This window comes from Heterocephalus glaber, unplaced genomic scaffold, assembly GCF_053883595.1.
Source record: "Heterocephalus glaber isolate CG9 unplaced genomic scaffold, H.glaber_assembly_v1.0 deba00000071, whole genome shotgun sequence".
In the NCBI taxonomy this organism is placed as follows: Eukaryota; Metazoa; Chordata; class Mammalia; order Rodentia; family Bathyergidae; genus Heterocephalus; species Heterocephalus glaber.
In genome coordinates, this window is record NW_028258137.1 from 17,677,074 (window position 1) to 17,697,809 (window position 20,736).

Here is a 20,736-nt window from a genome sequence, read left to right on the forward strand (position 1 = left end):
AGGCTCTGACCACCTGGAGCCTCAAACACTGTCAGAGCACCCACTGGGTGATACAACCAGTCACTGTCAATTGGACCATTGGACAGATGCTCTGCTCCTTCACCACCAGCATAAATAGGTCCCTTACCTCTGGCAGGCCTACTCTGTGGGACTCCTCTAGCTGCTGCCAAGGTAAAAAGCCCAGCTACATCATGACTTAGGCCTACAGCTTGTCCTCTGATTATGACCAATGTATATACCACAGAACCAATCCTAGACTGTGGCCCTTAGCACCTGGATGCAGCTCCCTTCCGGGGCTATATGTCTCACACCAACCTCATTTTACAGGAAAAGAAACTACAGTTCAATAGAGGAGGTAGAAGTACCACAGGTATGATGGAATCAGGAACATATTCTAGGAATTAGACCCTATCAATCACAGGGGAAACAAGGGAGGTCACTAGCCAGTCCTGGTGGATGAAGGGAAGTCGGAGCTTGCAGGGAAGTCGGAGCTTGCAGGGAAGTCTGGAAGACGGCAGGTGCCAATAGCAGGCTGGGGTGAGAGTTTGTGGAAACTTGTTGCCTCTTTGTGGCTCCCACTGCTTCGAATTTGCAGGAAGTGTCTGGTGTGGATCTGGGCTGGTTGGGCTGGAAATCCAGAAGAAGAGCTGGACATAAAGCCATAAGAGCAAGAAGAAACTAGATCATGCCAGCATCTTTGCCCTTTGGTGCATTTGCTTTGCTGGGATTCTAAAGGTGTTAGGATAAACAGTTTATGTGTCTCTGGGCACTTTAAAGATGCCTACCAGAACATCTGGCCTGCCTTGTACCTCACAATCCCTGAAACTTCCACTGCAAGACTAGGGCTGTACTTCCTGGCACCAGCCTACTGGGTGGGGACCCCACACATAGGCTTTTAGGTGAGGCCTGAATGCATGAGGATGGACAGACAGTGTGAGGACTGGAAGTGTAAAGCTGGGTGTGCTGGAGGCTGCTTGGCCTGCTCTGCACAGGTCTCCCCTCACTGCCTCTCCACACAGCAGTCTCCTATGCCCAGGGCCTGTCTCTTACACATTCCCTGTAGCATCATTTACTCCATGACCCCTGCTGTCTCCTACACCATGATCAATCCCAACTCCACTTCAAGCCCCAACTGTCCAAACTAAGACCTTGCATTTCACCCTCCCTGGGGCACATGGCCACTGGGTGTGCAGTACAAAGTAGGGCAATAGCTCAGAAAACCCCTCTGGTGATTGAGTGCTGGGAACATCCAGTCCAATCACTCGACGAGCAAGTGAGACAGCCCTGGCTTGAGTGCCCCACCCCTCAACAGGAGACAACCCTCCCAGCCACTAAGGCTTTAGAACATGACATATCAGACTTTTAGTCCTAGTTCTGATTCCCACTGGCCTAAGTGGTTCACTCAAGATTCTGAGCTTCTGCAACTGTCCACAGAATGCAGGAGGATTGCAAGGATTACAACTTCTGTCTGTGCAGTGCCCAGCACTGCCAATGATACAGAGGAGTACTCAGTGACTTTAGCAATTGAGGAGAGAGCAGGGGCAAGGAGCACCGGACAGAGGCCCAGAGCCAGGCACCTCCAATCTGCCTCTCTGCTCACGACACCTTTCCAAGAGTCCCCTCTCCCTTCTATGCTCAGTACCCACATCTCAGACTCAAAGACCCCACTCTTCCTTATTTGACTTCCCAACCTGGTACAGCAGCCACCTGGGAATGGTATCCCAGGCCTGAACTGAGCTTGCGATCTTAGTTTTGGATCCCAGCACCTCACAGAGGATGATACCAGGCAATTCTCTGAAGACCAGGGACCAGCAGAGGGACACAACAGTTCAGTCCAGTGCAAAAGTAACAAATCCTTGCCAGGCATGGTGGCACACACCTGTAACCCTGGGAGGCTAAGAGGCAAGCCTGAACTACACACTGAGTTCAGGGCCAGCCTAACTACATAGTGAGACCCTGCCTCAAAAAATCCAATCAAGGGCCGGGGATTTAGCTCAGTGGTTCTGCTGCCTGTATTGCAAGCGCAAGGACCTGAATTCGATCCCCAGTACCAAAAAAAAAAATCCAATCAAAATGATCTGAAATAATCCATCTAATAATCTGATTATTATTTGATGTGAAGGACCAGGGCATCCTTCTGATGGCCTGATTGGTAGTGACTGGTTGTATTACCTAGTGGGTACTGTGACAGTGTTTGAGGCTGCAGCTGGTCAGTGCCTTTCCTGATTGCATGCTGGTATCTCATTCAGGAATATAACTCCCACCTGGAAGATAAATTCTCTCCTGCTCAGAGCTGGCCAACAGTTTGCCACATGTGTCCTCCCAGTTAACAGTCCTTGGGCACAGAAGGGGCTGGAATGGTCAGCCCCATACTCTGGCTGATTTCTTAGGTTTTGTGTTTGTTTGATTTGCTTCTCAGTATTGAGGATTGAACCCAAGGGGTACTAAACTACATCCCCACCCCTTATCATTTTAAGATCTCACTAAGTTGCTCAGGCTGGCCTTGACCTTGTGATCCTCTTGTCTCAGCTTCCTGAGTGCTGAGATTACAGATGTTCACCACTGAGCCCAGATCTGGGTTTATTTTTTGAGCAAAGCAGTGCTCTACATATTAAGGTACCTTTGTCAGGATTTGGAGACATAACTATGGCAGTATGAGGCTGAAAGTATGTACATGACAGTCTGAAAGAGCTCTCGGTCTGGGTCTGGAGTATAACAAGTTTGTGTGCCTGTAGCATATAGCAGTGAAAAGCTCATTCCTTCCATTTAATTTTTAGAAAGCTTCCAGAAAGTGGAAGTTGAGTCTTCGTGTCTGAGTCTAGCGATACCACTACTGTCATCTAACCCACAGACCAGCTTCTCCACCTTGATAAATGTTAGTTAGAGCCACCATATTGAATTAGGAGCTGATTATATCTGATTTACCCTGTAATAGGGTTAAGTCCATTTCCTGGGATGTAGCAGAAGGGCCTGACAGTCACCAAGGTGATCCATAATTATCTTTTAAAGTTCCAGCCCAAATAGGTCATGCTGACGAGGCCCCTCAGTTAAGGGGGATAACCCAGCCAAGCTTGGCAGGACATGACAAGAAGCACCATGGCACCTCCCTTTGATCCTTACGCAGGCCAATGTCACCTTTCATGCATGCTTTTGAGGCAGCTCCTTGAAAGAGACAGTTTGCCAAAGGCAAAAAGTAGAACCAAGAGGTTTTATGGCAGGATGGACTGAAAGATCACTAAAACAGAGTCAAATGGATCTGGGTTCAAAACCCAAGTCCTTCACTGTGATCTTGGGCAGCATGTTTCCCTCATCTGTAAAACAATGACTCTAATAGTAGCTCTCCTGCTGTGGTATAGAATGGGAAGGTGTGGTGACATTCACACTGGTGCCCAAGAAGCATGACGCTAAGGCTAAGGAGCTGGGCCAATCTGGGCTCATCTCTGAGATGATACAGGACTTTGGATTTATCATGATGTTACTGCTGGGCCTCATTTGTAACAAGGGGCTCCCGTCTGGGCATGGTCACTATAATGGCAATGCCAATATCTGGCCACTGTCCAAGCTTCCAAACCAATGAGGAGGATGGAGGAACTTGGTAGTTTAGGCAAGATGTGGCTGACTGGGCTCTGAGTCATCACTCACCGACCCATATTGCATCAGCTGCCTCTGGGGGGCCTGGAAGATCCTTCTGCATGACTGTCCACAGATGGGATGGGTGGCACTCTTTTCTGGACCCCATGGGTCTAGAAGGGAACCCTCCAGTCCCCACGTCCCTTCATCCCAGGTAGCAGACAAGTGCTGAGGGCAGGAGTGGCAGTATTATTGGTCTACATCAAGGCTGTGGAGCAAGGCCTTTGCTCATAGATGAAGCAAAGTGGTGGCTAGGTGTGCTGTGGGGCATCAGGCAGAGAGCCAGTGGGAGCTGGATGGAGGCTCCTCCTGCCTTACCCTACCCTCCCATTATCTCCCCCTGGAACCAGAACAGGAGCTGGGTAGTGGGAGAGGACAAAAGTCCCCTCTGGGGAGAGTGAGGTCTCACCCTGAGGCGTGGCCAGGCCTGATTTTGAATCCTGAAGTGATCTCTCCCACCACCGTCATGCAGAGTGACGCTTCTCTGGCTCCAGCATTTTGAGTCTGAGAACTGAAAAGGCACAGGATGAAGTCCTGTCTGAGCAGGACTGAGGATTTGCTCTCTTTGTTCAGAGCCAACAACTACAGACTCAGTGCTTTTAAACGTTTGAATCAACAGAGGGACTGTTTATCAATATTTTTAAAAAGAAATGTAATTAGAGGTTGGCAAGCCCCCAGAGCTCCTGGCCACAGATGTCAAAGGCTTCCTTAACCTAGAGGGGAACAGAATGAAAAGCAACCACACACACCCTCTGCCACACCATGGTGTGCTCTACCACAAATCCCACTTGACAGGTGCTCTCCACTGAGACTCATAAAAGACTCTGTGGCTAATGGACTGGCATTTCGAATACAGCCACGTTTTTTCATTCCTAGGTGGTTTTGCTTTCTAAACTTGGGAATGTGGAGATTCTATTTTAAGAGCATTAATTACTGTCCAATTTTAATGTAACTAATGTGAACGAAAACATGACTTTGAACTGAGGAAAGGAAACAAAAGCATTTTGTGGGATAAGTTTATGTTCACATCCCTCAAGATTGCCTGAGAACATTTATGTGATGCATTTATTTCTGGTCAAGACAAGTACAAAGGCAGCTTTGGGGTGGTTTCTGGAGGAGGCCAAGGCTGGCCACATGTGCCTCAGAGACGCCGGCTCAGGCCGCCTCAGGCCAGGGCCCCTCCTCAGGACTCAAAGAGGTAGTGTCAGGAGGGTAAAAATAGAGTGAAGGATTGAGCCACAACTTTGACACATGGTTTTCTCAGCCCAGGAACTGCCACACAGGGCCCTCCTTTTCCAGCTATTCTAAGTGAAAAAAGAAAAAAAAGAAAAAAAAGTAAGATTATCTGAGAACTAAGTGAAAACAGTGCTACATTTTAGCTGCCTTTCCTGCAATCCTCCCTTTTCCCAGTGCTCTTTTTGGCTCTTCTTTCCTCACCAAGCCAAAATTGGGATGAATTCCAAGCTGCTGTCCTTGACCCCCTCTTCCCTCCACCTGCGGCCCTGAGAATACCTGTAGCTTTGGTGGGGGTCCCCCTTCCCCCATGAGACCCCAAAATCTCAGAGCCAAATTGTGCATCTCTATCTGGAGAGGTGGGTTTGGGGCATAGTCTCCACTTCAGCTGTTGTCCCCCTAGCATTACCTATCTGCATGGGGCCAGGACTATTTGACCCAGGACACAGGGCCCAGCCCTTCCAGAGCCGGCCTCTGGGTCAGGCTGGGAGCAATGGGTGCTGACGGCAGGAACCCCTGCTGTTGGACTCCTCAGAGAAGGAGACTCATGGTGGAGACCTGAATGCAAGGAGCCCAACAAGGTAGAGTTCCAGCCTGAGGAGAGGCCCGCAAGGGGAGAACAAGGCCATGAGAAGAGGAGGGAGGGCTCAAGGCACAAGCAGGCGAGGACAAAATTGGCAAAGAGTGGGCCAGCCATAGTGTCACATACCTGTAATCCCAGCACTTGGGAGGCTGAGGCCAAAGGATTGCCACATAGTCAGTTCAGCCACACAGTCAGTTCAAGGCCAGCATAAACTACATAAAGACCTTGTCTCAAAACCAACAAATAAACAAGACTGGCAAAGCGCAAGTAGGGAGGGGAGAGTGGGTCCAGGTGCATATCTTCCTGGGGACAGTGAGCATGGCTCAGGCTGGGAGAGTGCTCAGGCATGTGTGTGGGAAGCTCATCCTGGCTTGTGTGTGCAGAGTGGATGGAGAGCCAAGGAGGATAGACCCATTGAGAGACATGGGCCTGGGCTAGGGTGACCCCTCCCATCTCTCCTCTCACAGCCACACAGCCTGGCTTCTGCTGGGTTTGCACCTCTGAACCCCTCCCCCCAGCTCTCTGAACAGACAGGCTGCAGCGGATGGACCTGTTCATACCCAGGCCTTAAGGACAGATCCCTCTGGGACAGACTAGGGTGTCAGGGGAGAGGGCAGGGTGGTGGTTGGCCGGCCTTCCCACACCCTGAGGTGTTCTTTCTTTGCCTGGGGGGGTGCCTCTTCCTGTGCATTAGGGAGCCCTGTGTTGTCAAAAGCCTAACCAGGATGGGGCAGCAGATAAGACTTACTCACAGAGAAGTAGGGAGCGGTGCCACTCTAGCTGTGTGACTCTGGACAAACCACTTACGCCCCCATTCTATCCCAAGCCTGTTTTCCTCTCTGACAGTGGGGACAGCACCATCTAACCTCCCCAGGCTTTAAACAAAATAAAGTGCACGCACAATGCCTGGTACACAGTGGGTGACCCCCAAATATTGATAATGATGATGATCTCAGCAAGATATAGCTGCAAATACCACCCACGTGTGACTTCACACGAGTCTTTTAACCTTCAAGGATCCAGTTTTTACGTTTCTCCTTTTATGACAAGTAGCCTAATTGATTCACTAGTTCAAACAACTGGGAGCAGTTTCTCACCGCTCCTCTTGTTGCCCTAGTATGTTCAGAGGGAACTGAACCTTTTGATGATTGACATGCCAGGCTGTCTTGAAAGTATTTTATTAATTCAGCTAAGGTTGCCCAAGTGCTTCTCAGGGACCAGGCCCTGTACTTGGTGCTCAGGGTAGGCTGCAGTACAAAGCCCACGGGGTGTGTGACTGAGAAGAGGGGTAACAGCTTTATGACTGAGCCATGGAGGATGGGTGCCAGGTGGGGCACCCAGGAAGGGTGTTCCTGATGCAGGGGACAATATGTGCAAAGGCACAGAGGCGTGAAGAGCATGGCATGTTCTAGGGAAGATGAAAGCTAGAGGCTGGGGCAGCTGGGGAAAGAGGGAGGGGCAGAAATGAGGCTGCAAGGGCAGAGCCTGATCAGCAAGGGCCTCAAACCAGACCCAGGGGAGGAGTTTATCCTGTGGGTACAGGGAGACCTGGGGACACTGGACAAGGACAGAAGGCACTCAGAACTGATCATGGTGGGAATCATGGGCTTGGACATGGAGCAAGACAGCAGGGGCCAAACTCAGGCTGGGCGGTTGCACACCCTTGGAAAAGAAGTGAGGAGGCCTGGAGGGAAGGGATGAGCAGGGCAAAGTGGGGAGCAGGGACTGACAGTGGATTCCAGAGCTGGGAGCAATTGGCTTTGACTCCGGGTGCAGGAGGGGCCAAGGACAGTCAGCTGCTGAGGAGGGAGGGCAACCAGCCCAGGCTGTGTGAAGCCGAGGGCTCCCTGATTTCAGCAGCAGCTTCTCTGTGTCTCTCTTTAATCACCACTGTAGGAAATGAAATTCTCTCTCTCTCTCTCTCTCTCTCTCTCTCTCTCTGTCTTTCTCTGTCTCTCTCCCTTTCTTTCTTCCTCCCCCATCCCCACCCCAGGGTCCTAGGAATTGAATCCATATGCTAGGCAAACACTTACCACTGAGCTACATCCCCAGCCCTAGGGAACAAAACTTTTAATTCTTTAATATACTTCCTCATTTTCAACTTTAAAAAATGAGTAAATAGGACATTTCTCTTTCCTTCTTAAATAGAAAATGCAGATACTTGCATGTGTATAAATCTAGATTTTTATTTCCCTTGTATTATAAAAGGAAGATGGTTTAGGCACAAGATGAGGTTCAGAGATCCTCTGGGCCCCATCTGCCCCTTAGAGCCACTCACCTGAGAGAGCCCTGGCTGGAGCAGGGGGTCCTGAGAGCTCACCTGAGTCACCTGCCCTGACCCGGCTCATCAGGAAAGGGCTTGGGCTGGACCGTGCATGACAGCTCTTCACCTGTGGGACTGAGATGTTCCCCGAGAGCTGGAGGACATGTTCTAAACCCCAAGACAATGACATTTTGATACGGTTTTAAAAATCCATTTCACTTTGCAAGACAAACAGCTAATAAAATAGATTCTTTTTTGGTAACCACCCATACAGCAATCAATCTGTCACTCGAAAAACTGGCTTCAGAGAAGTGTGAAATGAGGCCACTCTGGAGTTCTGTGGGAACAGGGAGCTGGAGAAACCTTCCTCTCGACCAGATTAACTTGTCCCCCGAAACAAGGAGAATCTCTGATTCAGAGCACAGGAAATATACAGCTAATTAGTTGCTCAATCAATTCTGACTTTCGGAGGATTGGGGTGGGGGTGACTGTTACATTGTTTACATGCAGCCAGCCCACACCATCACCTGTATATCTCACCTGTTTCTTTTCAATTCCACCCCCATAAGAAAAAAATAAGCATTTCCCACTCAAGGGACTGGCGGAGTGAGTCACATCCCTTACACCATTCAAGCAGAAACTTAAAACAGAGAGTCATTTGAGCACTACCAACAAAAATCAATAGGACAAGCCTCAGTCATAAGACACAGCCCCTCCATGCCTGCCTGTGGCCACCATCATACTTAAGAGGCTCTCACCTCAGCTGTCCTCTTATCTCTAGTTGTGCCTGGCTGCCTCTGGTTTTTTTCTACCTTTATTTTCCCTTAGCAGTAATTTCCTTTCTGTTTAAAAAACAAAAAAAGGTATCTTATTGTACATAGAATAAAGTTTAGATCATTTTAATTCTTTTTTGGAACAAGATAGAATAAATGAATTAGTTAATCAGAAACTGCCCAAAGAGGTTCTAACTGAAGAATTCTGAATTCTGCACTAAACTTGGAAAGGAAATAGCAGGAAATTAAAAAACATTGGTTTACTTGATTTTTAAATGATAGATTCCGAAGAGTCTCAGTAACAAATAGGATGAACTGCATAATAGCTACTTTGAAAGAAATAAAATGTCCCCAAAAAGTTACAAAAAAAAACGGATGAGAAAAAAAGTGGCTGTAATTCCATGATGAAAATGAAAAAAGAATTGAGAAATACCTGGAAGGAGTAATAGGCAGAGCTGAAACAATAGAACAAAGAAATCAGTAATGTTGTGAGACATCAAACCAAAAATGTAGACAAAGAAAATAGAGGGGCAAATAACTGATTTGGAAAATGGGAAATGATATCATAGCCCTAAAATAAGCATAGGAGAGATGAATGGATGAGGCATACAATGAGAGAAGCATTGGGAAAGAAATAATACAAGACAACTTTCCAGCAATGAAAAAACAGCTCAACCTAGAGCTGAAGAACCCATGTGGTACCTTTCTAGATTAACTATGAGGAAAAGAAATGAGCATTTGCTAGTTAAAAAAAAATTTTTTGCTACTTAAAATTTTGAACTATAAATTATCCAACAAGCTGAAGTAAAGAGATATATGCTCTTCTGAAACTGGATAAAAATGACAAGCAAACTGACATTATAGATATTAAAGACAAAATGAGCCTCAAGAAAAAATGTACAATTCTAACCACACATGTGACTCTAACCTGGTGTCAATTATGTTCCTAAACAAGATGTGGTCTGTCCAAGTAGGGAAAAACAAAGTCAAACACAAATTGGGTACAGTTGTATACAACTATGCTTTTTAAAAGCAAAGATGGATGTCTGAAGTTTTACAAACATGCATGGAGGCACACGCCTGCAATCCCAGCACTTGGGAAGCTGAGGCAAGAGGCTGGCCTTGAACTCATGGTGAGACCCTATCTCAAAAAAATGAATTTTTACAAAAATATAAAAGACAAAAACTGTCTTACATAACAAGAATTAGAATTAGAATGGGCCTACTGAAAAAGAAGAATTGGGGCCAGGGAGTTAGCTCAGTGGTTCCGGTGTCTGCCTCACAAGTGCAAGGTCCCGAGTTCGATTCCCGGTACCAAAAAAAAAAAAAACTCAAAATGCATTTTCTCTCAGTCCCAGAGGCTAGAAGTCCGAGGTCAGGGTTACGGCTGATTCAGTGTCTGGTGAGGACTCTCTTCCTGGCATCTCAATAATTCCTCAAGCAGCCTGCTCTCTGGTGTCTCTTCTTAGAGGGACACTAATCTTATCAGATCAAAGTCCCACCATCATGACTGCATTTAACCTTAATTACTTCCTTAGAAGCCCTGTCTCCAAATAGTCACATTAGGATTTTAACATATGAATTTGGGGTGAGGAACACAAACATTCAGTTTCTCCCTCAAACATCCCCCAGATATATGACCTCTCTCTTTTCACTGTTTTGGTCTTCCTGTCTCTGCTTCAGCAGCAGCCCTGGTCCTCCTGCTTGTCTCCCTTCCTGTCCACCCGATGCTCCTTGTAGAATTATCTTTCCACAATGGACAACTGATCATTGAACAGCTACTGAGCGTTTTCACCAACACCATCTCATCTCCTTCTCCCAACAACCCCATCAAGTGGTAGAAACCCATGGAAGGCTCAGAGAGGTTAAGTGAAACCCATTGTTGCCAAAGCTGGATTTGAACCCTGAGTGGGCTCATAAGTACCTTGTCTTTTAATGCGTGTCTCCTGCCATTTCAGTCCAAACACCTAAAAGGATGCCAGGCCCATAACAAACCATGAGAGTTAATGAGTGGTGGATTAACCCAGGCCCCAGTAATTGTAACCTCAGCTTTTCCTTCATCAGTACTTAAGGCAAAGTTAGTTTCCTTTCTGATTCCAACTACAGAGATCCAGGCCCTCTATTTTGCTCTCTTTGGGGGAAATGAGTTAGCATTTTGTTAATCAAAGTGAAAATGTACATTTTTTTCTGTTAAAGACAGCTTCTTACATGTGGCTTCAATTATTTATTAGCAAGTTTACATGTACTTTTAAGTGTAGACATGGAAAATGAACTATTTCTTTATCTTAATTCCCCTCTAGCTGGCATCCTAACCTCTGTTCACTTGAAAGAGGGAAAGGACACAAGTTGCTGGCCCATTCACAGGATGATTAAGTTGAACCAACCAAGTGAAACACTCCCCTCCCCACAGCACTCCTTGGAGACCTTCCAGGATTGAGGGGGATGCTCCTCTCACCAGCCATCTCCACCAGTTACTCTGGGGTACTTCTGCACACCCTACACCCAAGGTCTCAGCCAAAGGCACAGGCACCTGGGGGTGCCCATCCAGCCCTTCTTCTCCCCTTGCCTTAGTGTTAGGGGCCTAAGGGTGAGTCCTTCCCCAAGTCAGCAGTTGCTCCCCCACTAACCCCAAGCTTCAGTTGTACCATGAAGCAGGGAAAACTTAGATTTACATGAAATCTGGCCCTGACATTTAGCTAGCAGCCTGTGCAACTTTGGGTATGTCACCAACCTCTCTGGGCTTGAGTCCCACTGAAGGTACCTGGCTTCAGTATGCAAACATTATTTCTGTATCTATGAAGTCAGTATTATTCTCACATTAAGAAAGTAGAAACTGAGGTTTGGAGAGGTACCCTGCCTGAGCTACTACTGGTTTTGAGGAGCAGGTCTATTCAGCTCTACAGCTGGGTCTACCCAGGAGAGGAACAGGCGTTCAGCAACCTGACCGCACACTCAGTATGCCCAGAGACATGGTCTCACTTGGCGCTGCACGTCCATTGGGGTCACTCAAGGTGCCTGTCTGCGGTCTAGGGGCCTGTGGGCTTGAGGCCTCCTGGTGGACAGGCAGCAGGCAAGCAGGAGCTGGTGAGGACCACTGCTGCTGGCTCTGCAGACACTGCTTTGCTGTACTGGATAAACGGCTCACTTTCCGTGCCCACCCCCCTCCCAGGTCCGCCCTTCCCTATTCCCACTGCCTATTTAAGTCAGAGGCCCCAACTCAGCCCAAGCACAGGCAGCTTCCGGAGCCAGGAGAGCAGCGCAGCAAGCCCAGCTCACCCGGGGAAGAAAGGTCCTTCTGTTTCACCATTTCCAACTGGTGCGTTCTGAATGATGCTGCTGAGCAGAATTGTGGCAGGAGCTGGTTCTGCTCGCCTGGGAGTATACTGAGATGTGTAGATGGCAGAGAGAAGCTCTGATCGGATTTTTCCCATTTCTAATCCCTGACTTGATGTGATCTTATTTTCAAAGAGGGAAAAAGGCTATCATCTGTGAAAGGACAAGGGAATGGATATTTCAAAACAAGGTCTGGCTCAGAATATCAATGATCTGACACCATTGTCTCTTCCTTTGAGAGAAGAGAAGGGCCTATAATGTCAAAGTAGGGATAATTCCATTTCCCTTCAGGAACCCCTCCCTAATTAGTCAGTTCCTGTCATTTAATTCTGTTTTGAAAATATAAGCAGGAGATTTCTCCCAAGAGTTTTAAAGAGGGTGGGGGAGCTTGCAGCTGGTGGGTGAGTTGGGGAATTGTCAGAGGCCAAAGACTGCTTGTTAAACTTCTGAGAGATGAGGAGAGAACTCCTGCAGTTGGAGAGAGGCCATGGAGACTGGGAGGTGTCTTGGGGGGAGCCTGCCTCCTATGTCCACTTCCAGAGACTTGCTAGCCCCAGGTCTAGGGTCATTACAGCCCAGAAGAGAGTGAGAGACAGACATGCATGGGGGTCATCTGCCTACTGAGGAAGAGGCCAGCTTCCTAGGGGCATGGGTAGGGCCTCCCCTGGGAGCCAAGACAGCAGGCCACCCTCTGTCTTCCCAGCAGGCTGGACTCCCCGGGCTGTAGGGGGAAAGGATGCCTGCCAGGTACTGAGCTCAGAGGAAAGAAATTAGGGTGTCCCCATGCAAACTGGGCCTACCAGGTCACCTTGAGTATAGATAGCATGGACCTATGGGTTTTGGCTTCCTTCTCACTGTGATCTGAGAACACCAAGTACCGATGCTCATTGGATGCTGACCATGGTCATCCAAGAGCCCGTGTTGAACCCCTGTGTTCTGGGGTGGGGGGTTGGGCTTCAGAGGTTAAGTAACTCTCCCAGGACTGGCAGCTGTCATATGGCTGGCCTGGACCAGGTCACAGGAGCCCAGACCTTCTCTATGTGGATTCTTAATCAGAAGAGAGCAAACTGTTGCTGTGAGAAGAGACACGCTGCCAGTGCTCCTGTAGTACCTCTGGACAGAGAATGGATTGCGACTCAGAGTTCGGATTCTTTTGAAACAGTTTGGATAATTTGCAAAATAACTGTATAGAAAGGAAGAGTATGGTCGGGAGGAGGCCTGGGAATGCGGTAACCTTACTGGGTATATGAGGTGGTAAGGGACTTTGAGCCGAGACGCGGAATTAGCTGGAGAAGGGAAGGGCACACACAGAGCTGCAAAAGCTGAACCGGACGAGGGCGGAACTTGAAAGTGAGATTGATTTTATCCTGGATTCGGCCGAGTTGGAGGCGGGGCCTGGGACCGGAGGGCGGGACTAAAGAGCCGGGAGGGTCGTCCGTCGTCACCCCCCTCGCCGGAGGACTCCATTGGGCCAGGGATTAGGAGGCGGGGCCAGCGCCTGAGGACGAGCCTTAAGAGCTACAGGGGCGGGTGGGGCGGGGCCTACAGCAGGGACTGGGGCCCAAGTGTGCAGGGCAACGTCTCTAGGGTGTAGAGCCAGGATCCCTCAGTTGGCTCGAGGAGTGCAGGGAGCCTGTGGCATCGCGTCCGAAGACCTCCGCTCACACGTGTGCCGTCCCAACCGTCACCTCCAAAGCCCCTCTAAGAGGTTCCTCTAAGGGGTTCCCTCTGACCCTCCCCCCACCAGCCTGCCTACCCCCACCTTATCGCTCCCAGATCCCTCTCATTCTTCCTGGAGACGAGCCTCCTCCCAGAGCCCACTCCAGTCTCGGTAGATATGGTCCTTTTCCCCCAGCCGGGGTTCAGCTGCCACCCCCACTCCCGTATCTCTGTGAGCAGAGACTACACAAAACTCGGGGAACGCTCAGGGTGTGCTGGCTTCGCCTATCAGATCAAACCCAGTCCAGCGGCTGGAGCTCTGAATTCTCCTCCCTGTGCCCCCTCAATTTGCACACCGCTGGCAGCCTGGGTCCAACTGTCCGCGTGGAGGGCTCATCCGTCCCACCCGCGGAGCCGGCCCCACGTGTCCACCCACCCCCACCCCCCCCCCCGTCTTCACACAAGCCCGCCCCACCTCCTCCGGCTGCACTTGGTCTTCGGGGACAGCCAGGCCCACACCCTGGCCCTGGCGGCCACAGCAGAGGGTGTGGCAGTGCGTCCCGGGCAGGTGCGGCTCCTCCGGCTTTGTATCTGGCCCACCTGTTCTGGCTGCCCAGCGGCCTTAGGTTGAGTTCCGGTCACTCTGAGCTGCTCATCTCCTTTCAGGTCCTGACGGCCTCGACCTCCCCTCTTCAGAAGGAAGGGCAACAAGGTCTGAGTGGCTCCTCCTCAGGTAAGACTGAGGCTTCTGGAACAAGGGGAGAGGGTTCGGGGAGAGGCAGAGGAGGTGCTGCCCTAGGCCTCCCCTCAAGGGCTACTTGTTAATGTTTGTGTACAAGAAGATGCTGTGTGAAATCGGTTAAGAAAAGGTTCTGCTGCTTGGTTATAAAGTGAAATCCACACCTGTGGGGTAAGTGCTCTGGGCCAGGCCTGCCCTCCTATGGCCACAGTGCCAGCACAAGGGGGTGTGTCCGAACCCTCACATCTGCAGAAAGAGTGCGTACTCCTGCAGTACGCACGAGAAGCACTGAGTGAAGGGACACAAGTTGAGTGAAGGGATACAAAGTGAGTATCCATACCCCCCAAAAAAATTATTTTTAATGCTAAAACCCAGAGCTGGTAAGGATATTGTGAAACAGCCATTCTCAAACAATCACTAAATGGACAAACCTCAGTGGAAATCACTTTGGGAATGTGTATCAGAAGCTTTCGAATTTACTTAATTTCTTGAATCCATCTCAAGGAAATCATTCAAATGACTGGACATTTTTGGGAATAAAAGCAGAAACTAAGAACACAGTGACTTCTTGACAGGAATCTTAGACCAGAAGCCAGAACACCAAGACCATTATAAGGACCCATTCCTGCCCAAACATTAACAAACTGAATGTTTTCAGGCCTGCCAGGAAAACTGCCAGACTGGGTGCAGGGAGCTCTGGGGGTCCCAGGTGGTGGTAACCAGATGGAAGAACCAAAGAAGAGACAGATGAGGCCAGGCCTTCCCTGCAGGAAGGGAGGAGGATCGCTAGGGTATGCTAAGTGCTCAGTAGGCGAGAAATGCAGCCTCAGGGGACCAAAATAGAGGAGCAGGGGTCTTGTGAGAATTGAGGGGGGAAGGGCAAGGAAACAGTGTAAGGACCACACTACCAAAACTTGTCTTGGAGGCAAGGGATGGTGGTAGATATTGCTCAGTTGTGTATTTGTGCATGTTATTTATGTTCAGCCTTAGTGAGAAAGGTAGAGAGGAAAGGGAAATTGGAGTCAGGTGGCTTGGCAGCACTTTTCAGGTATTATTATTTACTTCTCTGAGCTTCAGTTTCCTCAGTCTATAGTGGGGCCAACTGTACCTGTTCAGGTTGGTGTGCAACATCTACGCCATGCTTCCGAAAGTTGCATCCATTATTTCTGCCTCTCTTTTGCTTATTTCCAATCTCCCTTCTGTCTTTGGCACAAATGGATTCATGGCTGTGCCCCTGCCCCAGCAGAGAAAGTGGGAGGGAGGGAGGGATAAGTTTGAGGTCCTGAACAGCCAAAGTTGGACTCAGTTAAGCTGGGTTGCAGAAGCCATTCAGGCTGTGGCTCAAGGTGAACAGGGGGCAGAGTTGTCACTTGTCAATCAGGTAGCAGATATCCACAGGGCTAGGGGCAGGAAATGGAATAAAATACTGGGGCTTTGGGAGGCAGAACAGGACACAAGCTTCAGAGAAAACAGCACCCTCATTCCCCAGGAAGATAGAGGTCAGAGTCGAGGAGTGGGGGAGTACCTCCCTTCCAATTCCAGGATGCCATGTGTGCAAGGTCCATGGTCCTCAGAAACAACTCACAGAGCAACGCGTGTGTCTCTGCTCCTTTTGCTCAGAGGGATGGATTTGGTTGACATAGCTCAAGTCTCCTCTCAGTCATGTTTCCAGCTTGATAAATCTGAAAATGCCAGATCTGTGTGACAGGAGCTGGTCTTTGCTGTGTGTAGACTGTAAACTTATGCAGTACATGCACAGAAACAACCAACCACCAAGATAGAAACAGTCTGTTTGAGGCAGGCCAAAGGGCCTAGGCCATGGGTGGGGACTGGCCAGAGTTTGATGAAGAGGCCATCACTGTGGCCCCTGAGTCCCAAGCTTCGCTGAGGCGACAACCTTTGCACAGAAGAGGGGTCAGCGGGGGCCGGGCATTTAGCTCAGGCCTGCCTTGCAAGGGCAAGGTCCTAAGTTCAATCCCTGGTACCAAAAAAATAAGAAGAGGGGTCAGTGGGAGCCACTAAAGGCCTTCCTGGGGAACAATGTGGTCTGCTGTGCCAGGTATAGCATCGGAGGGTGGCCAGGTGAAGACTGTTGCAGTTTCCAGGGGAGGGGAAAGGCTTGAACTGGGGCATGGCCATGGGAGTAGATCCAAAGGGCTAGAAAGGCAGAACTGTGGGCTGGAGAAGGGAGGCAGGGTAAGGAGGAGGTCTAGACCCCAGGACATACTTGGGAAAAAGCTGGTGGAAGAGGAATAATGAACTTCGAGGGGAAGATGTATATACATGGGGTTAGAGGTCAGAAGGTAACTGTACTGGCTGTCACCTTGGAACTGATGTCTCTGAAGGATCAACTGAAAGAGGAAAGATAAGACAGGGGACTGTCCAGCCCCTAGAGGGTGACCGGGGAGGAGGGGACACCAAAGGGCTCAGAGAAGCAGCAGACTCCAGAGCAAGAGGGGAACAAGAAGGATGGTGACCCAGAATCAGGGGCAGGGTGGAGAAACTGAGAAATTAAGCAACTTTAACCCTCCTGTCAGATATATTTATTTCTCTTTGCTTTCTGTCTTTTTGTTGTGGGTGGCAGCAGCGGTGGTAGTACTGGGGATTGAACCCCAAGCCACCTATATGCTAGGTGAGCACTCTCTCTACCACTGAGCTATACTCCTAACTCTGGGCGTATTTTTAAAAACTAATCTGGTTGGAACCGCGCGAACTGTTTTCTCATTGGTGCAGACCTCTGGATCTTCTTTCGCAAACTTACCAAAAACCCCCGTGAAACACCCTGCCCACTTTCTCCCTGGAAGTGGGGGGTGCAGCCTCAATCTGGGTCTCCAGCCAGAAGCCCAGAGTGCAGGACACAGACACAGCCAGCATGCTCTGAGTGGGCAGGATTACTGGAGCCCCTCAGGCTTCATAGTGTGAGGGTTGCTGTCTACAGTCTAAGTTAAGGAAACCAGTAGGGAAAACCGAGTGAGACCCTCAGGTCCCCCTCTTGGGCCCATGTTCTGCAGCTGTTCCTCGTCTGCATCTCCTCTTTGCCTGCAGGCAGGGATCTGGTGGTCATAGTGGTCATCAAGGGTGTGACCCTGGCAGGCAGGACTTCCTGAGTGGCTCCCCCTGCCTTGCGCCCACTCTCGGCAAAGTCTGCCACCAGAAGCTCCTAGGCCCCACGCTGTCACCTCTGACTTGGGCGTCCCCAGCCTCCCTGTTTAACACTGCTGCTCTCTCCACCTCTGCCCCGAACAGCCCTGTGTGCTTGCATCAGCCAGCACAACCAAGTGGTGTCTGACCACGCTGGCCTCTTGGCTCTGACTCTCAAGTGTCGAGCATAGGCTGTTGGCTGTGTCTCTATCTGCGTCCACCTGGGAGAAGCCGCAGCCTGACCCTTGCCCATCTCCTGCAGGCCAGGCCCTGCTCTCAGCACCAACCACCCTTCCCAGAGCTTTCTCATGGATTTGCTTCTCCATCTCCATTTATTTACTTTCAACCTGTATCACCAAAGCAGCTAGCTCTCTCTGGGCAGAAAGTTTCCACTAAAAATTAAAAGATTAAGCTCAGCTGCTCTGATGTCTCATGCTCCTGGCACATAGCAGAAATGGATTTTTCAGTCCCTACACTGAGGGGTGAGGAGTGAGCCTTCCACCTGCCCTAGATTCCAGGCAGAGGGACATCGTTATGGTTTTGGCATAAGTCAGTGGGCTGATTCACAGCAAACCAGAAGCCTTACTGCCCTGGCCAGGATGGGATGGGTTGTGTTGTACTTATAATCAAAGGTCTTCCCGATCCCATGGCATGTGGGTGAGCGGGGGCCCTGCTCCATGTCTTCTTGCCTTGGGCCCCCATTGACAGAAGAGCCACCATCTGAAACACCACAAGTCAGTGTGGCAGAGGGAGAACTTTTAAGTAGTCATTTCTGAGGGGATAGGTATTGCTGTCTATGCTAGCAGCCTGTGTACACAAAGCTGCCACAATCACAGCCAAGAGTTTCTGTTTCTCCTTCCAGAAGTACAGGATTCAACAGCCAAGGGCAGCTGCAGATAGAGTTCCCACCACCAAAGGGAAGGCATAAGTTGGAACCCAGAGTTCCAAAAGACCCTTCTTGGTACTGAGGAAGGTTTGGTGGCAGAACTTAGAAGGAACTTGAGGGGGCTACAGACTCTTATAATCCCCTCCCCACTGATCTTTGATGTGAACAAATAACCAGCTTACAATCTTCAGCAAATAAAGCTCTGGGTCCCAGCTCCATGGGCTGTCTGCAAAGCCCTCCCTGGTGCACTGGACAGGCTGTCAGGCTGTCACAGCTCAGAGGACTCCTGAGGCTCTGGCCTGAGCTGGGCATCTCCTCTCGAAGGAGGCAGGACCCTCTCTGGCTGCTTCACTTGGAGCCAAGGGCTCCTTTGGTGCCAGGTACAGAGGGGGTCCCTGAGTATAGCAGTGTCCTGGGGTCAAAAGGTCTCTGAAAGGGCCCAGCCAAGGGCCTCCGGCCTCAGCAGAAATTAAGACCCAGACTCAGTCCACAAAGCCCAGCCCTCAGGGCCAGCTGCCCAGGGCACCAGGGAAAGCTGGTGACATGCTGACACCTGATTTTATTTACTCATTCTCACTCAATTGCTTTTTACTCCCTGCATAAATTCTCCTGTGGGACTCAGTTTGTTAAATGTTCTTTGCATAGAAAAAATCAGGCTGAATGTGAAATGATTCCCTTCAGAAGAATGTCAGCAAAACTGTTCCATTTTAGGAAAGTTTGTTGTCTTCATCTGTGTTCTCTTGGTGCCTTGAAATGCCCACACACAGCTCAGTCAGCCAAGCCATCCCAGGAGGAAATGCTGTACTTGGAACACAGACAAACATGGGGTCTGCTAAATCCCAGCATTTGTGTGGCCTTGTGTTGAGGGTTCTCCTCCCACAGAAAGCGTGTGCCCTGGTGTTGCTAAGCAAAGTGTGTTCTAAGCCTTGTTCACCTCGGGAAGTATTGATATCAGCCGTCATGTCACGGGAGCAGGGACTTGGCTGAGATAGAAGCCTCAATGGCAGGCCTTAGAAAAGCAAGACTTCTCAGTCTCTGTCCCTGTGGATCAGGGTTTCATGCAGGTGGAGATGGTGCTGGGCTTCTGGGGCATGCAGGGGGCCAGTGGGACTTCCCGGACACTCAGTAGGTGGGGCAGCCCCTCTCATACAGTGGACACCACAGGACTCACCTGAGACAAGTGACATGACTCGCCGGAGATCTGCCACCTGTGGCTGTTGGCGAGGCCCAGCTCATGCACAGACTGTAGCACCTAGGCAGACTCAGAGCACTGGAGGTCAGAAGTCCAGGCCCCACTAGATGTTCAGCTGTTGGCACATGGCCTGAGTCAGGTCTGCTCTGGTTTGGCCATCAGTGCCCTCTGTGGAAATGGGCTTGTGAACAGGGTGGAGGACTCAGACCTCATCTTCCTCATGGAGGAAGCCCTCCACCCCATCCTCCTTTGCCCTCCCAGGGTTACCCCATGAGGGCACAGACTGGCAGGAGCTCCGCAAACTCTATGCCCAGGAAGGCTCTTGAGCATAATGTCAGGGTCCACAGGAACAAGGGAAGATGTGGCTCAGGATGGTTGAGGCATGGACTTAAGCTCCAGCCACTACCCAGCCTTCTCCTTAACAGCACCCTGGTCACCAAGAGGCCAATCTGGAGTGGAAGGTGACAGAGGGGAGTCCCCCACCCCACGATGGAGCCTTGCTCTTGGGGCAATAGCCCATGCACTGTGGAACAAGGCCCTGGCCGGGGGAGCCTGCTGTTTAACGCACAAAATTGCCACATGCTCCACCAACCTGGCTTGAGATTTGCTTTTCAGTCACATACCAGTCAGCTTCATCTGGGCTTTCTGAATCCTGGCATAGAAATACTGAGGCTGGTTGGTGGTAGGAGCACCCAGAGCTGCTCTCAGCCTGTTCCTATTCTCAGAAACCATGTGACTCATCAGTAGCTCCCGTGGAAAGTTTCTCTTTGAAAATTCTATGGCCCTTTTGCTTGTACCTGGCCTCTGCAGAGGCCTGTGACTCAGGCGTGTACACACAGCCTACAACAAAAGGCTTAGATTGGATCTTGCCAGGCAGTGGCCCTGAGGTCTCCCAGGCTGTCCTGGCCCTTCATCTGGGAGAGCAAGGTACCTTCTTTATAAGACTACCAGCCACATGAGGAAACTTTGAAGGCTCTAGCTATTTCTCAAGGGCCTTTTTGTGGGGGGAGTGGGGTCCTGGGGGTCAAACCTGGGGCCTCATGACTGCTAAGCACCAGCCCTGCCACTGAGCTCCACCCCCCACCCTCTTCAGGGCCTTTGCAGCTAGGGAATACCCAGTAGTAGCAGTAACTAATAATGGTAGAGATGAGGCAGGCACTGTAGTGAGTGCTGCATATCCTCATCTTCAGCCACCTACAGATGGTATTACGCACATTTAACACAAAAAGAAACCAAGGGACAGAGCCTCAGTTCAGCAGTATCTGCCATGTAGTTGACCAGGTTGTCCAGTACCCAGCAGGAAG

The 20,736-nt window shown here is 50.1% G+C and overlaps 1 protein-coding gene across 5 annotated transcripts in view; it reads left to right on the forward strand.

The window, feature by feature from the left end:
• Positions 1-20,736, forward strand: part of Smpd3 (sphingomyelin phosphodiesterase 3) — a 90,763-nt gene that overhangs the window by 50,256 nt on the left and 19,771 nt on the right. For 2 of the 5 annotated variants that reach the window (XM_004842968.3, XM_087214523.1), the window contains one exon: positions 14,141-14,207. The exons of 1 other annotated variant lie outside the window; for it this stretch is intronic. The gene's annotated coding sequence lies outside the window, so the exon portion shown is untranslated. Of the gene's footprint in view, positions 1-13,344; positions 13,524-13,969; positions 14,043-14,140; positions 14,208-20,736 lie in introns of those variants that run through there. 2 more of the 5 variants (XM_021256803.2, XM_021256805.2) reach the window with 2 other exon arrangements.